The sequence below is a fragment of the Mytilus edulis genome, chromosome 12 (genome assembly GCF_963676685.1).
Source record: "Mytilus edulis chromosome 12, xbMytEdul2.2, whole genome shotgun sequence".
Taxonomy (NCBI): domain Eukaryota; kingdom Metazoa; phylum Mollusca; class Bivalvia; order Mytilida; family Mytilidae; genus Mytilus; species Mytilus edulis.
Genome location: NC_092355.1, coordinates 35,236,444 through 35,262,260, shown reverse-complemented (window position 1 = coordinate 35,262,260; position 25,817 = coordinate 35,236,444). Strand labels below are relative to the sequence as shown.

General features: G+C 31.8%; 1 protein-coding gene and 1 long non-coding RNA gene across 3 annotated transcripts in view; one reads left to right on the top strand and one right to left on the bottom strand.

Moving 5' to 3' along the window:
* Nucleotides 1-9,990, top strand: part of LOC139498340 (uncharacterized) — a 79,259-nt gene extending 69,269 nt beyond the window's left edge. Inside the window, exons 2-3 of one of the 2 annotated variants that reach the window (XR_011657895.1) lie at nucleotides 6,835-6,877; nucleotides 9,592-9,990. This is a non-coding gene — a long non-coding RNA (uncharacterized lncRNA). The remainder of the gene's footprint in view (nucleotides 1-6,834; nucleotides 6,878-9,591) is intronic. The other variant, XR_011657894.1, reaches the window with a different exon arrangement.
* The window catches only part of LOC139498337 (neuralized-like protein 4), a 226,625-nt gene that overhangs the window by 144,444 nt on the left and 56,364 nt on the right, over nucleotides 1-25,817 (bottom strand). The gene's annotated exons all lie outside the window — the stretch shown is intronic.

The following is a 25,817-nucleotide window of genomic DNA, read 5'->3' as shown; positions in this document are numbered from 1 at the left end:
TTATTTGTTTAATTAAGATTTAATCCGATTTCTATTTTCAAAGGATACCAGAAGATAAATGATTCTCGAATATAACATGTATAAACTAGACTTCTGTTGTATCTTTTTGTGTAGAGACTCTTTAATTTTCATCAAACTTGTAAAGTGTCAAACTCATATAAGTTAACTACTGTTTAACATGAATATATTATGCATATTTACCTATTGTGTCTGTTTGTTATGTTTTCGCATCGTTGTTGATGTAATAAAAGTTGATGCGACCATCTTAAGGTAAGACGTTTAACGCTACACGACGGGCTTCAATTCACAATTCAGAAAATGCCTTCACCAAGTCAGGACTATGACAGTTATATCCATTAGTTTGATGTTTTTGAGCTTTTGATTTTGCCATTAGGGAATCTCCGTTTTGAATTTTCCTTGGAGTTTAGTATTTTTGTGATTCTCCATTTTTATTGAATGGAATAACTTCTCCTAGTGTGTTATAACATTGTTGCACGTTTGCTTTAGTAGATGCTGTAAACCTATGAGTTATCGTGACCACCTAGTTGTAATTTCACGTGTAATCATTATTTTTTCGAATATTCTGTGGGAGTATATGTTAGAATGGCAAAACAAGTTAAAATCTTATTGAACAATGATGAAATAAAGCAATTTATTTTATTTCAAAAGTGTTGTAAAATATCATTATTTTACACATTAACTTTCAAAATGGATGCATTTCAATTTGGTAATTTAATTGTTATAAATGTTTTTGTTAATCATTTGACAAACATATGCAATCGTTCAAATCCATTGCACTGCATATTATAAAAAGTAAAGACATGCAAAGATTTGTGTCTTGTTAGTAAGAAGTTTGGATATACATTGCAATAACTGTTAAACCATTTCCATCAAAAACCAAGGTTTTTGACAAACAAAGTACTTTTGTTTTTAAATAATCCTTGTTTGTCTACATGAATTGTGTTTAATTGGAAGAATAAAATTTCATTAATAAGATATGCATTTATTTGTTGCATCATAACACATGTTCCTTCAGAAGAATTATTTAGCTTCGAGGCGATACGACAAATATTGTAAGGCAAATGTAGTTTACCGCTGAACAGTAGTTTATGGTCGAAAGTCATCAATCGATTGAGAGAAATCAAACCAGGGTAACAAACTGAAACTAAAGGAAAAACATCAAATATGAGAGGAAAACAACGAAACAACAGAAACACGGAGTTGCGACAAAACACCGAACAAAACACGCAGAAACGAACTATAACATAACAACTGCCATTTTCCTGACTTGGTATAGGACATTTTAAGAAAACATGGTGGGGTGAATCTGGTTGTATGGCTGTACAAACGCCGTGCTTTTACTTCAATATTAAATATAACACTAAAATTGCATCATTACATGATAGGACTACAGAACACAAAAATGCAAGTACATGCAGAAAGGAAAAATGCACAAATAAACAAATAAGAACACAACAGAATCACGCATTGTCTGTCACACGACTGGATCAATACCTTAACAGTGCCGTCACAGTTAAATGTCTAGAAAAAATTATAATATGATATAGTTAACAATCGTGTTTGTTATTATGGTATTTGATGTATTTCAAATAAATATCAGTGTTATAGTGTTGTGGTATATATAAAACGAATCGCCATCTTAAAGTTCTACATAACAAACGACATCACGATTTGGTTGATCGTAATAGAATATCCGGGTCAAAGACATACCGAACATGACCTATTTTCCTAACAACATCTGCGGCCTCAAGATTTGCTCTGAATGCTTGCGATTATTTAAAAATGTAACTATATTATATACCATTTGCATGATGAAGAAACATAATTATTATAAATGAATTGAATCATAAAGACTCAGAAGAAATCGTTCTCTATTAACGATATGTTATTAATGTTATGACAATTCTTTCAGTGCATTTTATTCGAAAGCAGAATAAGAGATCGATAGTATGGAAACATTTTACAGTCCATGCAAAAAAATTAATTGAAATTGTATTCTGTCTAACAGTTTGGAAAAGTATTGTTTACAAGAGCTAGGAAATACTTTTCCATTAAATCGTGACAATACAATACCAAAAAAAACAAACCATTGAGAACTTTAATATTTTGGACCTTCGTCAAAAATTGAAATACCCTGAACTATATCACAATCATTCATTAGGCTTTTTTAAACAAATTGCATGAAACCAAAACGATAAAATGGTTATACTATAAATGAGTGAAATAAAGCAATTATTTTTGTTCTTGTTTGTTGATTATTAGTTTTTAACCTTTAACTTTACAATGCTCGTCATAGATTCATTACACCTTCCAAATTGATTATTATAAATCTATTTGTAAATTGTTTGGAGATTAGATTTTATCGTTTCGATCCTTTGCATGACGTTCTAGATTATTTAATGACGAGACACATATTTCTTATGATTTTTATTAGTGCATTCGAAACTTTTAAACACTCAAACACCCATTTGTCATAATAACCAACATACCACTAATACATTAAACTAGATGTGCAGAAAATGAGTCAAGACTGTTAATAAAGGATTTATACCTTAACATAGTAAGTTATAATTAAATTGAGAATGGAAATAGAGAATGTGTCAAAGAGACAACAACCCGACTAAAGAACAGACAACAGGAATGCAGGCATCTGACTGATTATGAGTAGATTGGATTTATATTGTTTTATTGTAAACCACTTTCTATTGACTACTTATATAATGTTGCGAATCGAATCAAATGCTTGTTTAAAAATGCAAGTTTAAAAAGCTTGAAGTCTGCGTATGTTTTGCGCACAACTGTTTCTTCTGTACACGTTTATTCATTAATTTTGATAATGATGGTGTGTAAATCATGTACATAAAATGCAGAAGCAAACATCTTTAGGAGAATTACGTTTGTTTTTCGCCGTTGTCTGGTGTTTTTGGGTGTTTATTTTTACAATAGTATTCAATGTGCGATTTGTAGAAGAATGTTAAAAATAGGGACGAAGATACCAGAGGGACAGTCAAAGTCATAAATCGAAAATAAACTGACAACGCCTGGCTCAAATTGAAAAAGATAAATAGACAAACATAAGAACACATGACACAACATAGAAAACTAAAGAATAAGCAACACGAACCACACCAAAAACTAGGGGCGATCTCAGATGCTCCGAAAGGGTAATCAGATCCTGCTCCATACGTTTGATGGAGGCTGTTAAGTCAAGTAATCAGCCATTTAGTTCTTCTCTGATAAACAATACAAATCTTAAATGTATTCCTTTTATCAGTCAGGGGCATTACTTAAACAAGTATCATTTAAAATTACCTATACAAGTAATGTTGAAAACGAGGCTATTTTAAATATTACTTATATAAGTAACTTTTATAAATATTAATTTTATTGGTGTCCAGCTATACAGATTTTATTAGCTTTAACAAATTTTCACGGTAATCTGGTTATTTTTCCCATGAAATATAAAAACTAATCTTTCTGAAACACTAATTGCCTTTCTGACGCACTAATCTTTCATATCAACGCTTTTGGGTCAAAGATTGGTCTCTTGGGACTATTAAAATATCATTTTCCTCAAAAATCTTGAAGGTAGACAGATATAAGTAGATAGAAACTTGTGAATTAATTCAGACTTGAAGTTATTTATAATTTGTAACCCAAAACAATTACATATGTTCCTTAAATAAGTGTTATTACTAATTCTTTCAAAGATGTACAAAATAACTTATTCAAGTAATATTTTTGTCATTATTTTTGAAGTAACCCTTTATCTCTATTCTCCTCTAAAATCCAATGAATTGTTCATTTCATGATATAAAATGATGTAAAAATTCATGAAAACTACATTTAGTTCATGCTTGTATTGAAATGTAAAATAACTCTGATTGAGTAATTTTATAATTTTTTAAAACAAAAATTACCTATATAAGTAACTAAAACAAATTACTTGTTTAAGTAATGCCCCTGACTGTTTATTCAAAGTATAATTGTATAGTTTCTTAAAATTTTAAAAGTGAACAACGATATACCTAGCACGTTTTATCAGTGTAGAAAAAAAGAAAGATGAATGGAAATGTACAGTCCATAACCAAATGATAAACGGACATTTCATGTTTTCCTAATAAACCAGGAAACACATATGGAAGCGTTTTTAGGTGCATACATAATTATTGACCACGCATTCTACGATTGAAATAATAATGTCTTAATTATTTATAGTTACATGTATGTACATGGTTGTTTTTAACTAGTGCCACATAGTATGATAGATATAGTAATAGAACAGATTAAACGAAATTACAATATTAACCTAGACAACTACCTTCTCTTGGGAAATATTCAGTTCTCTCAGTTTCTCAGCTGTAAATAGAGATTTCGATTGTCACTGTTTGTAGAGGAGCAATCATCTTGTTCATCACGCTCTGAGCGATGTGGGACAAAGCGTTGTCTGGTGTCATTTCGATGCTTAAAGGTTTTGTCGTATATACAACTTATCCATGAACCAAATTGAAAACATGGTATGTCTTGAGTCATCGGAAAGTCTAACTGACAATATTCCCAAATGACCGATTCACGTCATGAACTACGTCACAAATTTAAAATTAAACGTGTTGTATGTATAGTCAGATAATTTATTAAGATAATAACATAATGCTTACATTTCCTTTGACGAATTAAAGATTATCCGGTATTGTCAATTTCTCTACATACTAACTTGTTAGTTTGCAATAGATTTAAGACACTAAACATGAGGAAGGAATATTCAAATTCATCAGTAAATTCAAACTGACAATTCAATATCATTACGTAATACAAAAGAAACTTTTCTTAAACAGATTTGTCAGAAGAAACAGATCTGCATCCAAGTAAATTATTATAGGTCAAGTCCTGATCACAGATATAAAGATATTTGTTTATATTATCTGCACAATAGTAAAAGTTAATTCGAAGTTAATTTTGTTTTCTTTTGCTCTCTCGATTTGTTTCAATATCTCTAGCAATATCCTTAGACGTGTAAAAATATACATTAATACATCGTCATTGTCAAATGCGAAATTGAAAAAAAATTGCTGATTAAAAAAATGAACAAAAGAACACTTCTTTGTTTTTTTACCCAAAAAAAACTCATTTGGAAAATTACAATAAGTCTGAAACAAGTGTTTTTATGGTCAGATATTGATCATTTAATTGTCGTATTTAATAACTCATCGACCTTCAATATCAGTATTAAGTGATCCATAATTTATAATATTTGAGTTTCCTTTCATGCACCTATTTACATCGAATTTGAATAATTTAATAGTTTAACATATAAAGATTTTTCTCTAAGTCAAGTAATTTGCTATGATTAAAAAAAAAAACTCTAAAAAGCACACAAAATATAAATAGGTGTGGTATGATTTCTTAAAAAAACACGAATCCATAGATGACGTTGATCTATAAGATACACTTCGGTTTTCAAAAATGAGGAAAACCCATACTGGATATATATGTTATACGATGACATGATTTTACTAGATGTGAAACAATTCAGACAAAAATGAATTATAAAAGACATGAAACATGACAAAATTTCAAACCTTTAAAATTTTAAATGTTTAAAACGTTTGGCAAGCCTCGCGTTTAGAATTAGAAAAAAAAATAACTTCTCCAGTGGATAAATATCAGATTAAACTCGATGCAGTGGTATAAATTACATATAGCTAACAGTAAAATTTAATAGCATAATCTCAAAGCTGAAACCTTGAATTTTACAGGAAAAAAGCTACCATCTCTGGGAATAATATGTTAGGAATGTACTAGATCATTTTGTTAAGCCTTCATTGAAGTATTTTTCTCAAAAAAATTAAAATGTACATATGAATGCTTGCATCAAAGTCAAAAACCTTGCTACTCCAAAGAATCAAAATGTCAATACAAAAGGTTTACTAATACTAAGATATAATCTAAATAAAATCAACGGTACTAATTTTGTTGCAGCAGATGCGCATTTCGACAAAATATGTCTCTCCAGTGATGCTCGTGGCCAAAATATTTGAAATCCAAAGCTTATATAAAAGATGAAGAGCTATAATCCAAAAGGTCCAAAAAGTATAGTGAAATTCGTGAAAGTAATCAGAGCTTTTGCATGAGGGAGATACATTCCTTAATTTATAATAATTTCTAATATTTTGTAACAGCAAATTTAAATAACACAAACAATCCGTATTTTCATGCCAGTACCTAAGTACTGGCTACTGGGCTGGTGATACCCTCGGGGACTAATAGTCCACCAGCAGAGGCATCGACCCAGTGGTAGTAATAAAATCATTTCATGTGGTTTTGTATTTTACCAACATTTTAAACCTGTGCGTTTAAAATGTTGGTTAAATACAAAACCATAGACCTCCAAATTTACTACTCAACGAACGATTTAAAAGCAATTAATTTAGTTATTTCATCGACTCATAAATTGACAGAAAATGAACAAATTAATTATGTATCATGTTAACATGAACGTGCTGATAACTAGCTTCACGTCATTGACCCTGTCGTAAACATCTTTCTTCAACCTCAGAACAAAAATAAACCAAACCATAAGTACAGTGTTTTAACATATATCCAGTCTTCCTCACTTGAAATGAATCAATATATGGTTAAGTTGTGTAGAGTTTTAATAATAAAAAAAAGGGTATAACATTACTTTCCAAATAAGTAAAAATGTTTAATATGACATAGAGTAATCACTGATAGTCGAGATGCGTCTATAAAAGTTTCACCGTATGTAGCAAAACCTTGAGACAATTGGGTTAAATATTGTTCATCTTTTTACAGCATGCCATCGTTCAAAGAAAAGACGATTTGGACAATAAATCAGGTAAATGTTCCCTATATTTTTTTTCATTTGTTATGACAAACAGAAATATGTTGACATTAATATAATTTGGCACTTGCTACAGGTACCCGCAAAAAATAACAATAGGAAATAATTATTATTATTTTCGAAACTAATTGCCGAGATTTTTTTTCGAGTGGTACCCTATTCCATACGGAAATTGCATGTAACAATAACATATTTCATATTTTGTTATTGTTACCTGAAGCTATTGCTAATAGCAAAAAATATCTAGGTAGGCATTGGTCTAAAAAAAAGTCTGATTAATGAGCAATCTATGAAATAAATTTAAACTATTAAATTTCTATGTACATGCAAATGTTTGCACCTGTCCTATTTCCGGAATCTGATGTACAGTGGTTGTCCTCTGTTTTTGTAGTTCATATGTGTTTCTCGTTTCTTGTTTTTAAAGAAATTAGACCGTTTGTTTTCCCGTTTGAATGGTTTTACACTTGTAATTTTTCGGGGTCCTTTATAGCTTGCTGTTCGGTGTGAGCCAAGGCTCCGTGTTGAAGGCCGTACTTCGACCTATTCTGGTTTACTTTATAAATTATTACTTGGATGGAGATTTGTCTCATTGACACTCATACCACATCTTCCTATATCTATTTACATGATTAAACCTCCAGATAAATTGACAAATATGACGTTTCTGTTTGCCATAGGGTAGTCGTGTAAAGTAGTTAACTATTTCATGTATTCATGACTGTGGATTCAAATGAGCAAAATGCTGAAGTTGTGGTCAGTGAAAATTTCTTATATAAAAAAATTCAACCATTCCAACATGAACATTATGTTCAATAATAAAGAAGAAGATAGAACCATAACTCCAGAGAAACATTTTTTTTCTATTTGTGAAATTGCCTACGAAATTACTCGACAAGAACATTTATCGTAATAAATCAAAAAAAAAATGTCCAAAGAGTCTTGAAAAATACAGAAGAAGAACTAATAAGTGTGGGGTATTGAAGTCAATCTAAATGACTATATCGTGTGCAACAGGTATTTGGAGTGGTACTACCTAAAATGTTTTGGCCTTAAATTGTCAACTAAGGCTTTACACTGGGTATACCGAAAGTGCCATCAAAATAAATTCCGCTAATACTGATTAATACTCAATATGTTTCAGTGTTTAATTTTTCTTTGCTATGTCCAAATGATTTATATTCCCATAATATTTGTTTCAAATTTGTAAACCGAAGAATACGGGACAAAAACACGTATACATTGCAAAGTACACACACTAAAAAGACATAACTAAGTCTTGCAAATGTAATATTTTGCGAGTAACTATAATTGCCGACAACAATAAAACAATTAACTGTATCTGAAACGTCCGTATGAAATTGGAGTCCTTTCCAGAAATACATTTCGGGAATTAGTCTCAAAAGTAGCAATAGTTATTGTTTCATTGTTACTTGTTGGAAATCACCGCACATAAATAAATAATTACATTAGATGTATGTTTCATTATAATACGTTATTCTGATTGGCTAACTAGCGATCTCGTGATATTCCTTAATCAATTGCATTACACAATGCAACTTTTCATTCATGATGACACGAGGTCCCACAATAAAGTGCACAGGTAAATAAAATAAATACTTGATAAAAGGCGTGTTTTCATGATCCTATAGGTAAAAAAGTAATTATAAGTATTGAATGCTTTTTTTTTGTAACTTTATAGGGTTGTAAAAGCGTTGACCGTGCGCACATTTTTAGTATGAAGCGCGGAAGCTTCCGCGCTTCACACAAAATGTACTTCGGTCAACGCTTTTACACCCCAATAAATTTACAAAAAAGAGCATTCAATTCTTAAATAAATACAATAAGTAATTAAATAAGGTTTGTTTCGGTATACAAATAAGGACATAACATAAGCTCTAATGAGTTTATAAGAGACAAAAGATAGTGCCTATAATTTTTGTCTCGCCTATGATGATAGTCACTGGAAGCGAGGAATAGAGATTTCTCTCTGGCGACGGCAACGATGGCGTCAACATTTTTATAGTTTTCTGCCTAAGTTTATTAGGAACTACTTGTGATCGATGATTGACATATAATACAAAGTTGCTTTACTATAAGAACATATAGGTAAGACGAATATTGTGAGGCCATACCTTCTAGGTCATGGTTCGGTGATTTTGAATTATAGAGCAATTTACAATGTTAAGTTTTCTACGGAAGTAAGATTGATAAGACCTGCTTACAATAGACAATGATACTGTCTGTACATCTCAGTGTTTCAATCATGTTCAGGTCCTGTCCACAAGCTGTCACGTGACTTTGCAATAATATACAATGTTGTTGTCCATCATACTTTGACAGGCGATACACATATCGATGTGTCTACAGTTTATGATTGAGCCTTTGCAGTTAATATTATTTTCTTATTTTTAATTCATTACGAAATTGACATTTGACCGAACATGTGAATCCACACTTAGTCGAAATAGCACAAATGCCAGACATTGTGAAGTTGGCTTATAAGAAACAAACAATTTTATGGCATTGTACAGCTCACTGAATGCATTCTACACATGTTCTATATGGCTTAAATATTTCAAAGCATTTTGAGGTTCATCATGCATTACAACGAATGACTGTAATATCATTAATAAATTAACAGTAAAATACAGTATAATTTTATAAATTACAACAATTTATGAATTTACTTTACTTATTCTGTCTTCCAGGAAAAACAGAAAAATCGAAAGCGATGAACCAAATAAGAAGTGACAACATTTGATTGGAAAAAAATGGAAGGAAAGCGGATCGATTTCATTTTTATATAAAACTGATGGACAATTCTAAATGGTTTAAATTTTATAATCATCATTTTGGGAAAATTCATTATTTGCTTTCGTATGAAATTCTACTTTCAATATCTTGGATACAATATGTGTGGTTTACATTCTCGCGAAAGCGCACTTCCTCGCTATTACTTGTATGTCTAAAATTCACTTATTAGGTTAGATGAGTTATTATTTGACCTTTCATAGCATTGCATCTGTAATTTATATGACATTAAATTTGTAAAGTGTGAGAATAAACGTCTTTTTCTTAAAGTTTGATGATATTTTGTGGGATGTAAATTAGTTACATTATACATTTTTTTTTTTTTTGTTGTTGGAATGGTCATCGGTATTCCACTTGTATTTTAATCATTAATATATGTGATGTTTTTCTAAATAAAAGCGGGTATAAATTCAATAGTACATGTATTCATTGTGTTGCCATATACATATCAAATGAACAAGGAAGAACATTCATACTACCCTATAAAAATAATTCACAACAAGAAGGTACACTTATTTTCAATTATCAAAATCTTCAAGTAACTGATTCATGTTTGTGATTGGTGTTATTGATGGTCAACTTTTTTAACCAAACGAACCAAAACTAGACAATGTATGTGCATTCAGATTACAAATGAAAGTCATATGAGCACATGGGTTGGTATTTGTTTCAAAAAATTGATAGTCTGCATGATGTATCCTCTCTTCGCGACAAATGTGTTGACGTTGTAGTCAACACAGCATCTTACTATATTGTTTGTACACGGTAATGGCATTATTTTGAGTGTATAATAGGGGCGACAGATACCAAATAAACTCATCAAAGATACAAGGTTTGAAATTTTATATTTGTGCCAGACGCACGTTTCGTCTTTAAAAGATTCATCAGTGACGCTAGAATAAAAATGTCAAGAGCAATGAGGATCAAAAGTACCTAAAAGTTTTGCCAAACTGATAGTCGAACACATAAGTCGAACAAGAAAGTTAAAATGTCAAGGAAAAGGGTGGGTGAATTCTGGCTTGAAGTACAAATAGGTTATTGAAATATCCTTTTTAAAAAGGGGGAAGTATCTCAACCCCAATTTTACACAGTCATCTCAGTACCAGAATCTATGACAAACGAGACGATTTTAATTTTGAAATTATCAATTTCCCCCACCTTAGTAGTAATATACCAACTTCACCTGCATATGGAATATACATTTCCCAACTTATTAGGTATTCAAGAGCTTGCAGCTCCTATTCAGACTTTGTAAAACGTCACCAGTGTCTGAGCAGAAAATTTTTGAACCAGGGGTATGTCAAAGAACGTCTCGTCCTTTTTCTAAAAACGTTCATCGGAAGATACCCAGAACTTGTTGATAAATATTCCGTATCAACTTCACAAATAATACAAGATGGTCTTGAAGTATAGATTTTGCGTACTGACGTTTGTTATCATCTTAATTACGTATTATAGTATTCTTTTATATGTCTTTTTTAGATATTCATTTGAAGTGACTCTGTGGTTACGTAAAACCACATACTTTGAACGGCAAAATTATTTCATTTATTGATATTACTTTTACTTAAGGATCTTGACATACTATGAATGACTAAACTATTTTATTCAATAAGACTACTTTTTCTGTTTAGTCTGTTTTTTATGATATACATTTGACGTGAAACTGTACTTATGTATCCCGTCATACTTTGAACCACACCATTATTTTATTTATTATTATTACTTTTACTGTTAAATCTGGTTTTTGTTATATCTACTTTACGTGAGTCTGCATTTATGTATGCCGTCATACGACAAAATTATTTTTATGTCTACCTGTGCGAATTTCAAACGCGCAATTTTACACCAGTAATGAAAACCTTCTATCATTTATGGGTAGACTTTACATAGATAAATTCAGTCGTATTTGACGTGAAACTGTACTTATGTGTCCCGTCATACTTTGAACCACACCATTATTTTATTTATTATTTTTACTGTAAGTCTGTTTTTTGTTATATCTACTGTACGTGAGTCTGCATTTATGTATGCCGTCATACGACAAAATTATTTTTATGTCTACCTGTGCGAATTTCAAACGCGCAATTTTACACCAGTAATGAAAACCTTCTTTCATTTATGGGTAGACTTTACATAGATAAATTCAGCCGTATAAGAAAAGCAAAATGAGAATGTTAAATTTGATGTATGCCTTTTTGTGCTACTTTGTTACATTTGTTGTTTATGTAGTGATATTAAGATGATAACACAATATTGACTGTTGTACCCCTATTTTTGACATTTTTACTCTTTGAGTATGTTTGTGTTGTTCATGCATCGTTGACAATGTAATGGAATTTGATGCGACTGTCATACAAGTGAGAGGTTTAGCTAGCTATAAAATCAGGTTCAATCCACCATTTTCTACATTAGAAAATGCCTGTACCAAGTCAGGAATATGACAGTTGTTATCCATTCGTTTGATGTGTTTGGACTTTTGATTTTGCCTTTTGATTTTTGATTTTCCTTTTTGAATTTTCCTCGGAGTTCAGTATTTTTGTGTTTTTACTTTTTACAGCTCTCCGCTCACCTAGCACAGAGGGTAAAATGAGCTTTTCACAATACTTGTCGTCCGTCGTCTGTCGAACATATAAAACTAAAGACTGAGCAACACGAGCCCCAACAAAAACTGTAGGGGATATCAGGTGCTCCCGCAGGGTACGCACATCCTGCTTCACATATGGCATCTATCTTGTTGTCCATGTTCTTACAAACCGGAAAAGGGTCTAATTCGGTAGGTCACATTCATGAAAAGGAAAGTAAAAGAAACATATCCAACATCATCTGTGACATAACGCTAAACCAACTCGTGATGACGTCTGCAAAATTTACGAAGGGAAGATTTTAACTTCACAATTTGAAACTCTTGTTTTAATAGCTTCCCTTTGAGCAGCAACCCTCTATCAATGAAATAATGATATGAAATACATGCGCGAAAATATTGTATCAATTTGAAGATATGTACTCCGTATACAGGTGCTGCTGTTATGTTGCAACTTAGGAATGGATAGTTCACAATTGGGAACTAAAATTATCTCGTTTGTCGTAAAGTTTTGTTTTCAACCGACCCTCATTGTCAATTTCTAGATGTACGTCAAGATATGAGGCGGACTTAACTGTATCTGTCCTTTATATCTTGTTCGATAGGATAGATGCGTTCATCGTGGTCACCACATTTTGAATTATTTAGTGAGAGAACATCGTCTTTATAGCGGAAAGTAAAGTTAAAGGATATTGCTAATTTCTTAGAAGAAGTTCTTGTATGAGTCAGACTCGTAATAATAAAGAAACGAGTCGGTAAGAAGAGGGGCACAATTGGTTCCTCGATCAGGAAAACAAGCATCTTCATAATGTCAGTTTCAGAGAATATACTTGTATCTACTTTGGTCATTCTATCTTATAAAACAAAGCAGTACCAACTCGTTCAATCTGTCTTTTAGTTAACGTTTGGAATGAGGAATACTTGTGTTAGTGTAGAAAAGTCAAATGTTTTAATACTATTGCAAGATGAAAGAGTCCTAGATTGTTTGTACTTTATAAGATATTTGAAAATTTTTAGATCAACATCTGCTTTACGCCACCTCTAGAATGTGCAGTTACACAGTGACTTTGAAGCCGGCTTAGATTGCTGATAAAATAGATGTTAATAATTTAAAAAGAGGTTTCGTGGAGCACTTTGAAGACCAGTCAATATACCGTTGTTTGTAAGAACACTCATGTAGTTGAGGTTTCCAATACAGTGATGGAAGATTCAGTTCTTCATCTAAGTTGAAATTTCAAAGGAACAATGAACAGACCTATGATTATCTACGATTTTCCTCTTTGTAAAGAAAGGGTATATGTTGAGTTTTCAAGTGAATTGCCAATACTTAGTTCATTTATCAAGGAGCTTATGTAGTGAGTTTTACACAGAAAAAAAGATGTTGTCTCGGGCTTTATATGCGGGGACAACAATATAGTTGTCATGGAGGTGGGACAAGTTTTTTGCAACATTTTAAGATTGACGTAGCATGAGTATTGATAGAACTATTCAGTTTCTTAATTCTGATTTGTATCAACAGCCTCACAGCCTTAATCCATTTGAATATAGTATATACGTCCTTCGTCTCGCGTTTAAGCCATTGCCTAGCCTAATCCTCGACTGAAAACATCAGTATGTTAAAATTATTTCCAATTGATTGATTAAGGCTCGCAATATTTCGGACCTTTGGATAACACATTTCGCAGTGAGGTGTTATTGACAATGTTGAGGTCATCGGTAATAACGTGGCCAGCCGGATTATATGAGAATTGGGAGTGCAATCAGGAGGTTTAGACTTGAAGTCGTCAATATTGAGATCCTACAAAACGTGTTTGTAATTTTGAATTTTAGTTGCAATTGATTTGGAATAGGTATAAGAAATGGTTTGTACAGACTGATCTTTGAAATAAGGAACTTTTTTCTACTGAACTAATTTATGATGAAGGATATTGCATAAGTTGATACCACTGGGCACTAGTTGGTAGAGTAATGTTTTTCAGTACGAACATATAGTTGTGACTTGGAGGCATTATTAAATAAAAAACAGTACATATAAACTCAATGAAAACGTATCAATATATATCATCGAGTATATAACATGTCTATAACATTCATCTTTCAAGTTGACATGCACTTATCAGAGATATTAAAAACACATTATTCAATTCTTTTACAAACGGTAACCAGGGTAACTTGCTCAAACATAATCTAATATAACTATGGAACTTTTTTCTGAATGTTTGCATTTGTCCGATCCCGTGTCACAGCTGATTTATTTAAAACAAATGTTTTCGTATGTCTATTCTGAGATGAATGTACAAAGAAAAACAAATGTTCTATAGACTTGTTTACAGACTTCAGCAAATCCACGAAATCATATATCCAAGGACATGCTAGTTTTCTTCAATCCACGGAAATTGAAAAATGATACTCACGAAAATAAATGAATCAACAGTATCATATTTTCATCTGATAACAGTTAAACAGTTGATAAACAATAACAATGCATATTATAGCCAATTTCGAAAACTGTATCTGCCTTTAATGGGACTGAAAAAAATAGGTAAAAGGCCACAAGAAGTTACATATCTTTATCTTTTAAGACATGTTTTAAAAATGCGATACTAATGACTAGAAAATTAAGGGAACAACCTAGTGCAATTGGATTTTTTTTAATTTATCAAATGTTGCGGCAAAGATTTCACTGAAGAAATATAGAATTTGCATCGGTTGTAATACCAATGGTACGTTTTTTTTTTTGTTATTAAATTATGTAAATCTGATATATTGATTTCTTAACATTGTAGGCCCTTAACAATACGCTTCATTTAAGTAAAAACTAAGCAATCATACAGCAAGCAATGCAAGACAGTTAAATGTGTTCAAGCAATAAAACATTAAGAAGATAACAACAGTAATAAATGCAAGTTAACATTTTGGCTGTGTTCAGTTTTTTCACAAACGTAGTCTCTAAGATAGTCACATTTTGCATCATTCCACTTGAAATCAAGTTGATACCCAAGCATCATACAGGATTATGAATAGCTGTTCCTTCGCAATATTTTGTAGCTTCATCTATATGAAGTATAACAAATATTTTGGAAATGCAGACAGAAGAAAATGCTTTCGTGGATGTGAAGTGTCTTCAGTGCAGTCAACACTACTTCCAATCAGAGAACTGTTAAATCAGTTGATGACACTAGCAGTCAGGGGAACTACTTGTACAAGTTTTTTTTAGTTACTTGAAGAAGTAAATTTTAATATGCTTATAGCAGTAAATTTGTAGGATACTTATTCAAGTGAATTTTATTTACATGTAAAGGTAAAAGAAAAATTGGTTAAGTTATGTCCCTTAAATATTCAGATGTTTTTATCCATTTATAAGTGAAAACGTCATTCATCTTCTTTTCTTAAATTCTTAAGATTTCTTTGCTCTAATAGAATTTTAAATTGTCTGCCCTTTGCAGATGTCTTTACTAATCATTTAAGTGTAATTTCATGGACAATGAAAAGCGATTTGTCTGTTATCTTCAGAACACTTAATTAAGGGGAGATTATTTGAACATTATAATTCACTTAATATATAAGTATATTTTTTTCTTCTTCAACTTAATAATAATTACTTGTACAAGAAGTACCCCTGACTGACTAGTGTAACTTCCAAAATTCATAATAAGTTACTAATTTTCATATTTAGGTAACACATTTTAAATTGTGAAAAAATCATTCTATGTATATTGTTTGAATTTAATACATCAAAACATATATATAAAGGAATACTAAACATGATATTAAAGCCCGAACATGACACATTTTTAAATGATTTTTTTTTTTCATTTTTTTTTCATTTTCAATACTTACTATTTTTCTCACTTACAAAACAGTTATATGCGGATATCCCTCGTGAGTAATGAGCCTTTTTGTACTCATACTTTCTCCCACTTCCTTTTTTCCCCTATTTCCAATCCAATCCTTTGACAAAAAAACCTTAATTGTAATGCATAGTTTTATGGAAAACAAAGAATTTAACAATTAAGTATATGGATGACTGTAAGATGCTAATCATAAATGTTTTCCCCTTTGATTTCTAATAAAAAAAATCCAACAACTATTGAGAAGCTTAACAAAAGAAAAAGCATTCTATTGCAAGCTATACTTTCACTTATTATTGTTAGCTATTTAAACATTGTGACTTTAATGGAGCGTTGTGTCATTCCCTGTTATCCCATCTTCTAATATATAATGACAGCATTTTGTTCATTTCCCATGAAATTTATCATGATTGTAAATAGTTTTATATTTATGGTTCAAGATAAATATCAAGACATCTAACCAAACAGAAAATGTATACATGTTCATTGTAAGCCGAAAACATATTCAGTCTGTTGATATTGAAGTAATTTAATGAACAAGATAATTATGTCTTAAAATAATCATTTAAATAAGATTAAATCCACCAAAAAAATTACTGCTTTTAATGTATTCTATTTTACCTTTTCAAAAAGATACCATTTAACATGATATTTTACCTGTATAACTTGAAGTTGTAAACCAGTTTTACTTTCTGCTTCTTTGTGAAATGATTCACTGGATTTTCCATTGGACGTCATTCCTGACTGGTACAACTCCTCCAATATCTGCAAATTATCTTCAGTTTTCTGTGGATAAAAACAATTTACTATTAACACTGTGATATGTCTAACATGTTACAACTGAACTTAGTTAGAGAAAACATGGGTAACTCATCATATGGGGGTTGATACACTAAATATTTATAGAATGAAATATATTTACTGCATGGTGCTAGAAAATATGTTTATGAGACGTCTGTCATGATATCAAATGCAACATTTGCAACAATCGGTATTTAACAAAACCTTTACATCAAGGTTTTTGACAAATTCGTCAAGCAGAAAAATAGGTCAAAGTGAGTTTTCTTAGTGATTTTTGTAATAATGATTCTACAATGACGTTGATGAATGATGAATTTGAAAACGCATCACAGGATAGAGCTCACTCATATAAACCTTGAAACCAAATTTCAGAAGTCCTTGTAATGTAAATCTTGAGAATAATGTGATGAAAAATATTTATGGGATGGAAGGACGGTCAGACAGACAAAGGTAAAACAGTATACCACAACTTTTTCATAGAAAGGGTATACAAAAAATTCAATTGAGCTAATAGCCACTATCATGTGTAAAATGATGTAAGTGTTTGGTTAACAGGAAGTTGTTAGTTGATGAATCAGAAAACGCATCATACGATATAGCTCCCTAATTAAATATAAACCTTAAACAATGTTGAAACCAAATTTCAGATATCCTTGTAATGTAGTTAGAATAATGTGATAAAAATTTTCAACTGAACTTGAAAGCACCTCACATAGTCAAGATAGAATAGCTCACTCATATAAACCTTAATTGAAACCAAATTTAAGAAATTCTTGTAATGTAGATCCTGAGAAATATGTGACAAATTTTCAACTTGGCTATCATGATGTTGGTGTTTGATAAACAGGAAGTTGTCGAGTGATGAATCTGAAAATGCATCACATGGTATAGGTCACTCATATAAATTTCAGAAATTGTGGTAATGTAGTTCTTGCGAAAAATGTGACGAAAATATTGATGGGACAGACGGACAGAGGGACTGACAAACAGACAGACAGAGGATAAACATGTACAGTATACAAACAGTTCAAGACTAACAAAGACTAGATGGATGGATGGTTCTTTAATGTCCAGTGACAAGTCATATGCATTTGCAGGACAAGAACATGATAATGTCTATTGAGAAATATATATTTACCCTGCTTTGTACTTAACTGACATGCTGACCAAACTTTTTAAAATGCTAGCTCACAAGGTATCACTTTTCAGGAATACATGTCACCTTACTTATACGCAGTATTCTGATTCCAGGATGACCAGTCTTTGCTCTTATTCCTTAAAGCTGTGTGTGTAAGACATAATAGTGTCCTGTGAAAAAGTGTCCATGTGGACAGTTTTTCATTGAAATTTGGTTGTCAATAATGTCCCTTGCCATGGAATGGTGTCCTTCAAAAGGACATATTGTTACTGTCAACAATATGAAAAAGTGTCTACTCACAGGTAAAATTTTCATAGCAGTTACTATTAAATTGTGTCCTCCAAGGCAAGTAATACAAAGGTCATTACAAAGTTTTGTTATACTTCAATTTTAATTAAAATATGAAGGATTGATAAAAGTTTGATCAATATACAAATGTAAACAAATAAATAAAGGATGGAAGTGAACATAGAGAAATTTTAGTTTTAAGAACTATATCTATTATCTCAGAGAAGAAGGCAATAAAAAATAAATAATGTTCATTGCCATGAAATATTGTCTCCTATGTGGACAGCATTTTACAGCGACAGTTGTAAAATACAATGTATGGTCCATCTGCAGAAAAAATTTTCATAGTGAATGTTATTAAGTTGTGTCCTCCAAGGAAAATTAAACTGAACAGCATCTGTTACTTATTTGAGTTTGAATATTATACATGTATATAATTATAATAAAATATATAAATTTGAAGATAAAAAGGGTATGAGTGCCAATGTCAGAGACAATTCTTATGTTAAAGTAACAATTAGTTCAAGTTTGTAATTAAATATAAAATGCGTCCAGTAATAACAAGGCAATGGATATCATTTAATAATTTTAGCATATCAAAAACTGCCCTGGCAGACACAATGTTCTGTGAAAAAATGTCCACCTGGACAATATTATGCTAGTAAATAATGTCCATGGTCATGGACACTTTTTCATTCCTGAGGACATGTTTTCATAGGCAATTGTGTCCAGGACACATTTAAATAAGTAAATATTCTCAAAATGTGTCAGGTGGACATTTTTTCATGGAGGACATTATTAAATCTTACACGTGCTTGGTGGAGAAGCAAAATATAATAATTTTTAAGTCTTTGGTTAAACCTGACAAAGAATGGAACAAATGACATACCTCACTTGAAGTCATCACACTAACCATATCACCTCTAAGGCGGTACAACAAGTTTAAGACTGGAGATCCTGACCTAGGAAAGGTGTAAAATGGCTTAATTTTGCTTTATAATCTAAATGTCCCTTTAGATTTAGATTCCAAATGGTTGTGTATCAGGGCGAATGGACCCAGATATTCCATTGTGAACCTTGCAACTACAAGTAATATACAAGTGTATGTACCTTACCTCAGTGAACATTTTCAATGTGGAGCCAGGGACATTTATATCATATGGTCTGGTAGAACATTATAACTGGATTGTTAGACTCATAAAGTCATAAAGCAATCAACTGCATGCTCAACCAAGTAAAAACTGTCATTGGTTTCCTACCAGTAAGGGAACAACCATTTAACTTATTTATTTTTTAATTATTTCTTTTTTTTTTTTTTTTTTGGGGGGGGGGGGGGTTGAGAATAACAAGCTTGCTCTGGGAAAAGCTAAAAATAACTGAGCCCATGACAGGAAAATATAAATTATCTGTTCTTTCTTAATTTAATTTTCTTCAGAAAAACTAGGGATTAATTTGTACAAAAGATTAAAAAAATAAATAAAATAACCCGTATTTTTAAAAATAGCAAAAATAAATAAATCTTCTAAAACACATTCTCTTGTCCCTCCCAGAATATCAAATGGTTGTCCCCTAAAAAAGAACTCGTATAAAGGAAGGCGTCACATCTTGTTCATCGAGTAGAGACACTCAAACTCAAAGAGACTGGGAAGCAGGAAAATGTAACTTACAACAAATGCACACTAAATCGGATAACAGACTCGTTTCAATTGATTACTAGGTCACATAAATATCGATGCCACTTTTCATATTTGTATTGTAAAAATCAGAGCCACATCCGTATCAGATGGCCAAGTTATAAATTAAAACAAGACGCTCCGATTTTTGTTTGTGACGGCCGCCATTTTCACTTAAAGTCATGTGACAATTGTAAAAAAGAAAACACGGTCAAAACCTAGTAATTTTACGTAAAATGATAGATTTGAGTTTGTTAAGGATATATATATAGGTCTTTACTGATGTGAAACAAACAAATTGATATCTGAATTGTCTGCCACGTTGGATGATTTAGTAACATGCATCCGTGGTTCCATTTAGGACAATTTTATAAATTGAAAATACACCGACTTATAATAGTCAGTATTTTATGCAAGGTATGATAATGATAATGCAGCTTACCGGCATGTCTATGTATTAAATAGAATATTTTCTTTCAAAAGATATGTTTTTTTATAGATTTGACTCGTGCTTATGATTTTTGGAATGGCCGCTGTAGAGGATGAACGGATGCTGGGAGGATGGAAGCAAACTGATTGGTTAATTATTAAATCAAAAGTTATTCTTTATCAACAGAATAACCCCATACCATATGGTAACGATGATGCCAAAACCAAATGTGCCAATATGATTGGTCAATAATATTTATCTATGTTATAGTATTCCTATAGTTACTCGAACCTTTGACATTCCCAAATCAATCCTGGAAAATTTCCTTGAAAATGGCTGCGAAGTATCTTACATTTCCAAACTCCTAACGGTATCCCAAAGCACTATTTACCGGAGGATGGCACCATTTGGATTAAGCAAAAGTAATTTTTCACAAATAAGTGACAATGAACTTGACGTAGAACTTGGCAACATTTTGAAAGATTTTCCCTTGTGTGGAGAAACCCCCTTGAAACAGATGCTAATTATAAAAAAGAATTAGAGTGCCGAGGTGGAGATTAAGAGAAAGTGTCCATCAAATGAACAGTCGTGGCGTTCGTGAAAGACAAACTGAGAGACTTCACAGGCGGGTCTACAACGTTATGGGACCAAACCACCTTTGGCACATTGATACCAATCATAAACTTGTCCGCTGACGATTTGTTAATGTTGGAGGGATCGATGGTTTTAGTCGACTGATTATCTTTTTAAAGTGCACTGATATCAATATTTCTGAAACTTTATTACAATGCTTTTTATCATGAGTAGACAAATTCGGCATTCCGAATCGAGTCCGATCTGATAAAGGAAGAACAATGTATCCGTGGCAGATTTCATGTTGTCTAAAAAGGGCCTCGATAGTATGATCACAGGGAAGAGCACACACAATCAGAGGATTGAGAGACTATTGCGAGATGTATATGATGAAGTCTTACGTTTTTTTTACAGCAAATTTTTTCCACATGGAAGATAAGGACATTTTTGATCCACTAAATCAGATCCATTTAGCTACCCTCCATTATATATTTATATCAGAAATTAACAAAAAACTAGAATTGTGGCGAGACGCATGGGCTGGCCATAGACTTCGTACCGCAAGATCTTCACCGTTGAATGTGTGGACATCTGGGCAACTGCAGAACCCAGTTGGGCTGGATGGTGCAGCAAATCTTCAAAATTATGGAGATGAAGGATTTGTTTATCAAAATGACGTTGAAAATGGAGAACGACCCATTTTTGCATCTCTTTCATACTTGATAAACGAACCGTGTAGATATATTATTGACCTAGAATTTATCAGGAATGGAAATAACTTTGGAATAGATGAATTTCTAAGGTGTATAAAAATTGTAAAAAATATACAACTATAGTGTGTGATAACATTGTGTGAGGGAATTCGACGTTTGATGTACCACTGTTCACTCCAGTGCAATTTATGACAATACCACTGCATCAATCAGAATTATTTTTTTTGCAGTGTTTTAAGAAATGATTTTGCTTTGTTGTCGCGTATTATTTGTGAAACATTCAATGTTTAAAAAAGGCGAATTTTCTTTATAAAGTCAATGATTATGTTGACTTTTGAAGGCCAAACTTTCTACAGCCTTAAATACGCTAATGAAAGATCCAAAAACTATACCAATACATAACGAAATGTTTATGAAATTATAACAAATCTATTGGTTAACAAATTTGTACTCGTTATTGCAAAATAATGAACTTAATATATCTGACATTTTCTCCCTACCCAGTTGACCCCTATACATTTTTATGATGTGGACTGGTCATTGTTATTGAATCGTAGGCAATTTGATTGGATTAAGTTGTTATTAGTTTACCTTCAAACGTGTTTATGCTTTTCATACATGACTATTGATTAATTAGAACGTGCATGAATGTGTACGGTAACTAAATTGACCTTCAAACTGGACACTGGACGAGTCAATATTATGTTTTATCAATGAAAGTTAAGGTGTGAAAGGTAAGAATTGCCACTTATTCGATTTTCACAAAATTTTCGGAATATACAGTTGAAAGGTTATTTTTTAAAAGCCTATTGTGAAGAGAGTTTACAAATAATACGTTTTGTTCCATTAAACAAGTCATTTTCGTAAGAGAAATACCGACATATATTTTACGCACGACTACGGCAGGTAAAATTATTATTTATCATAATAAAAAAAAGCATTTTTCAGTCTCATTGGGATATGTTGATTACAATTAATCCCAAACTTAAGAAGTAAGTAACTAAAGTCAAAATATGTCCGATCTGCCTATTTCTGCACATCAAAAGTCAATACGATCGTTTTAAAGTCAATTTCGTCTACCTCACAAAATCTTGTTAGGCACTATAGAATAAATATTACTAATTATTAAATACTGATTGTAATTATTATCTTAGTTACTTTGTATATAATGAACCAAATGTCTACTTATAAAACACCTGTAATAAAAGCTGGTTTGGTGAATAAATATGTATGTTTAATTTTGTACATTACTGATACAAATGTACATATAACTGACTCATTGAAAAAGGAAGAGGTATCCATGATTTTGAACAACAAAAACCAAACAGCTGAAACAAAGAGTCACACATGAGCTAATATTGGGAACATGTTCCTCTGGAAACATTTTTTTCAGGTGAAAGAAAATTTCTTCATTTATATTGATATTGTTTGCTTATTTATACACCCATCATTCAGTATTTAGCAGACAAATACAACAAGTTTAGTGATCCTATGTTCAAGATTTACCCTTGGCACGAGTTTTATATGACCAGAAGCACCGATATGATAGAGGTCAACATGGTCAAAGGTTAAACTCAATGTCATAGTGACCAAGTTTTGGTTTCTGACAGATTGCTTTCCCATGATGCATCCATAAATCAAGTTTGGTCAAGACTGAATGATATACGAGATATGCTCCGATACACAATTTCCACGGACAAGGTGAAACTTTTTTGTGCGAGTCTAATAATCAAGTGTCCATTATTGGAAACTGGTACACATGTTTATACTATATACCAGTAATAAAATGGCTTAATACTGCAATCACTTAACCTAGACATCGACTGTTCAAATCCAGTGACTACTAGTATTTGTCCTTTATCCTGTCCTTTGTTTTGTTCTTAATTTGTTAGCTGTTGGATGATTGTCTGTGTGGAATTTTTTTAATATAGATTGTTTTCTGTTAAACTTTTCTTTTTAAATTATTCAACTCAGAAAAACATGTTTTGATCCAATGGAAAACAACATCATGATGCAACAGAAAACATTTATTAATACTTTTGAGTGCAAAAAAACAATATCTAACTCAACATTCAACATACATTAAACTAATTGCAAGAGAAGAAATACATAAAATTTAAAATTAAAATGCAAGATAGCTGACTAGAAAATAATACAAAAGCTGTTCGAAACAGCAGATTCCACTGGCTGCTTAAACTTGACAGGTATTTGTCTTAGTAAAATTTTGGACACAGCATTAGTGTGGATACAGAATTATTTTGCATACTAAATTAGTATGGCTACAATACTATTTTTTATCCTGTTGTTACCCCTTTTTGCTGTTCAGTATAATATAACTTTAATAAAGCCCAAAATAAGTTTTAAAAAAACATAATCATACAGCTTAAAAAGTTCCTCTGTGGATGTAAATTAATTAACAGAGATGGTCTAGGTAGCTGCATGGTGTTAATGCAGGTATTTGCAGTTGGTAAAAAGCTTGATCCTTGTTTCACTTCAACAAAATCAATGGAAGGATGTAAATTAAACCAATCACTGGTTCTTCTGTGGAACCTGTAGCAAATTGTAACACATTCTGTAGAGAAATACATTTTCTTCTACCACATGCAAAAAAAGCAAGTATTAAAACTTTTAACAGAGCTCAATGAATTCCAGTCAATTTGTGATTACACTACATGTATCAATTCAAGGTCTTTTATTGACATGAACGGTATTTTGAGGTTTAAACACATCTTATATAATTAGATGTTCGGAAAGATATACTACAGTTGTGTCATGTGTGTGTTAGGTGTTAATATATACGGTAATATAAAGAAGTGTGGCGCAAAATAATGTATCGTTGTACAGATCTGATGTCAATTGTCAAAGACTCAGACTGACATGAACTCCCCTAGATGAATATATAACAACCAACAATAGTTGGACAACTGCTTGTACTTACTGAGTGAGTGACTTTATCTTTAATCAGAAATATAAAATGTTTTCATACAAAATTAATGCCTCACTGCTTGCAGCCAATTTGTATAGAATGATTGTTGCAAATTTAAGGGCATCCGATACAGTTTCAAGGGAGTTAACTCTTGGCGCGACGTTAAGCGTTTGAATTCCAGCAAAACGTCACTTTTTGCGGGACGTAATGCGTGTAATTTTCCGTAATAAGAAACGTAATGTGGATTTTCCGATGCTCCAATTTCTGTTTCTCCCGCATGCTAACTTCTACACCATTATATTAGTGCATTTGATTCTAAAAGGATAACAGCCTAATAAAATCATAAGAAATAAAACACATTACTGTTTCTGTGAGATCTTCAACAAATTTAAATATCGTATAGTTAGCAATCTCAAGATGACTGACCCTTTTGATGTTACTAATATAATGCATGTCAATTATCATCTTAATATGAGGAAGGCGCTACCTTAAATTCCAGCTTTATACCAAGACTATGTCCAATAAATTGATTGAATGTTGTTTGCTTAACGTCCAGTGGCAAATATTTTATGCATGTTCAGGACGTATGTCCTACATATGATATAGTTTTTGTCTAAAATAAAATAAAAATTCAGATGAAAAATATTTATGGAACGATCATTGCACTTCAAAAGGTTGGAGGAGGTATGGTATTTTACTAGTCCAAACGTCTTGAAAGGCTATATTATTTTTTTTCTTTCACGCGTCACAGGAAGGCGGGCCGTCAAAGCAAAAATTTAATATACCCTTCCTTACTGTCATAATTATTTGGACTACTGTAGTATTTGTCTTGAAAACATATTCTGATTCCCAAATCTAATTAACCATAAGGACCGAAAGGACAGACAGAGGAATGAACGTGCGATATTTTATGTACCCCGCAATGTGTCGCGCTTTGGTGAAAATATATATAGTTATTTACCAATGAAATTACGCATAGGTTATATGTCCAGTCCTCTCGCTATTTATTCAATCGTTTTTGCGAAATCCTTTATATTCCATATCAGGTAATAAGGAGGCGGGGCTTATTTCATACACAGTAACTAGTGGTGAAACGTCACTTTAGAAAAACAAAACAGTACTGAGAAAAAGTCTTAAAGGTTTCGA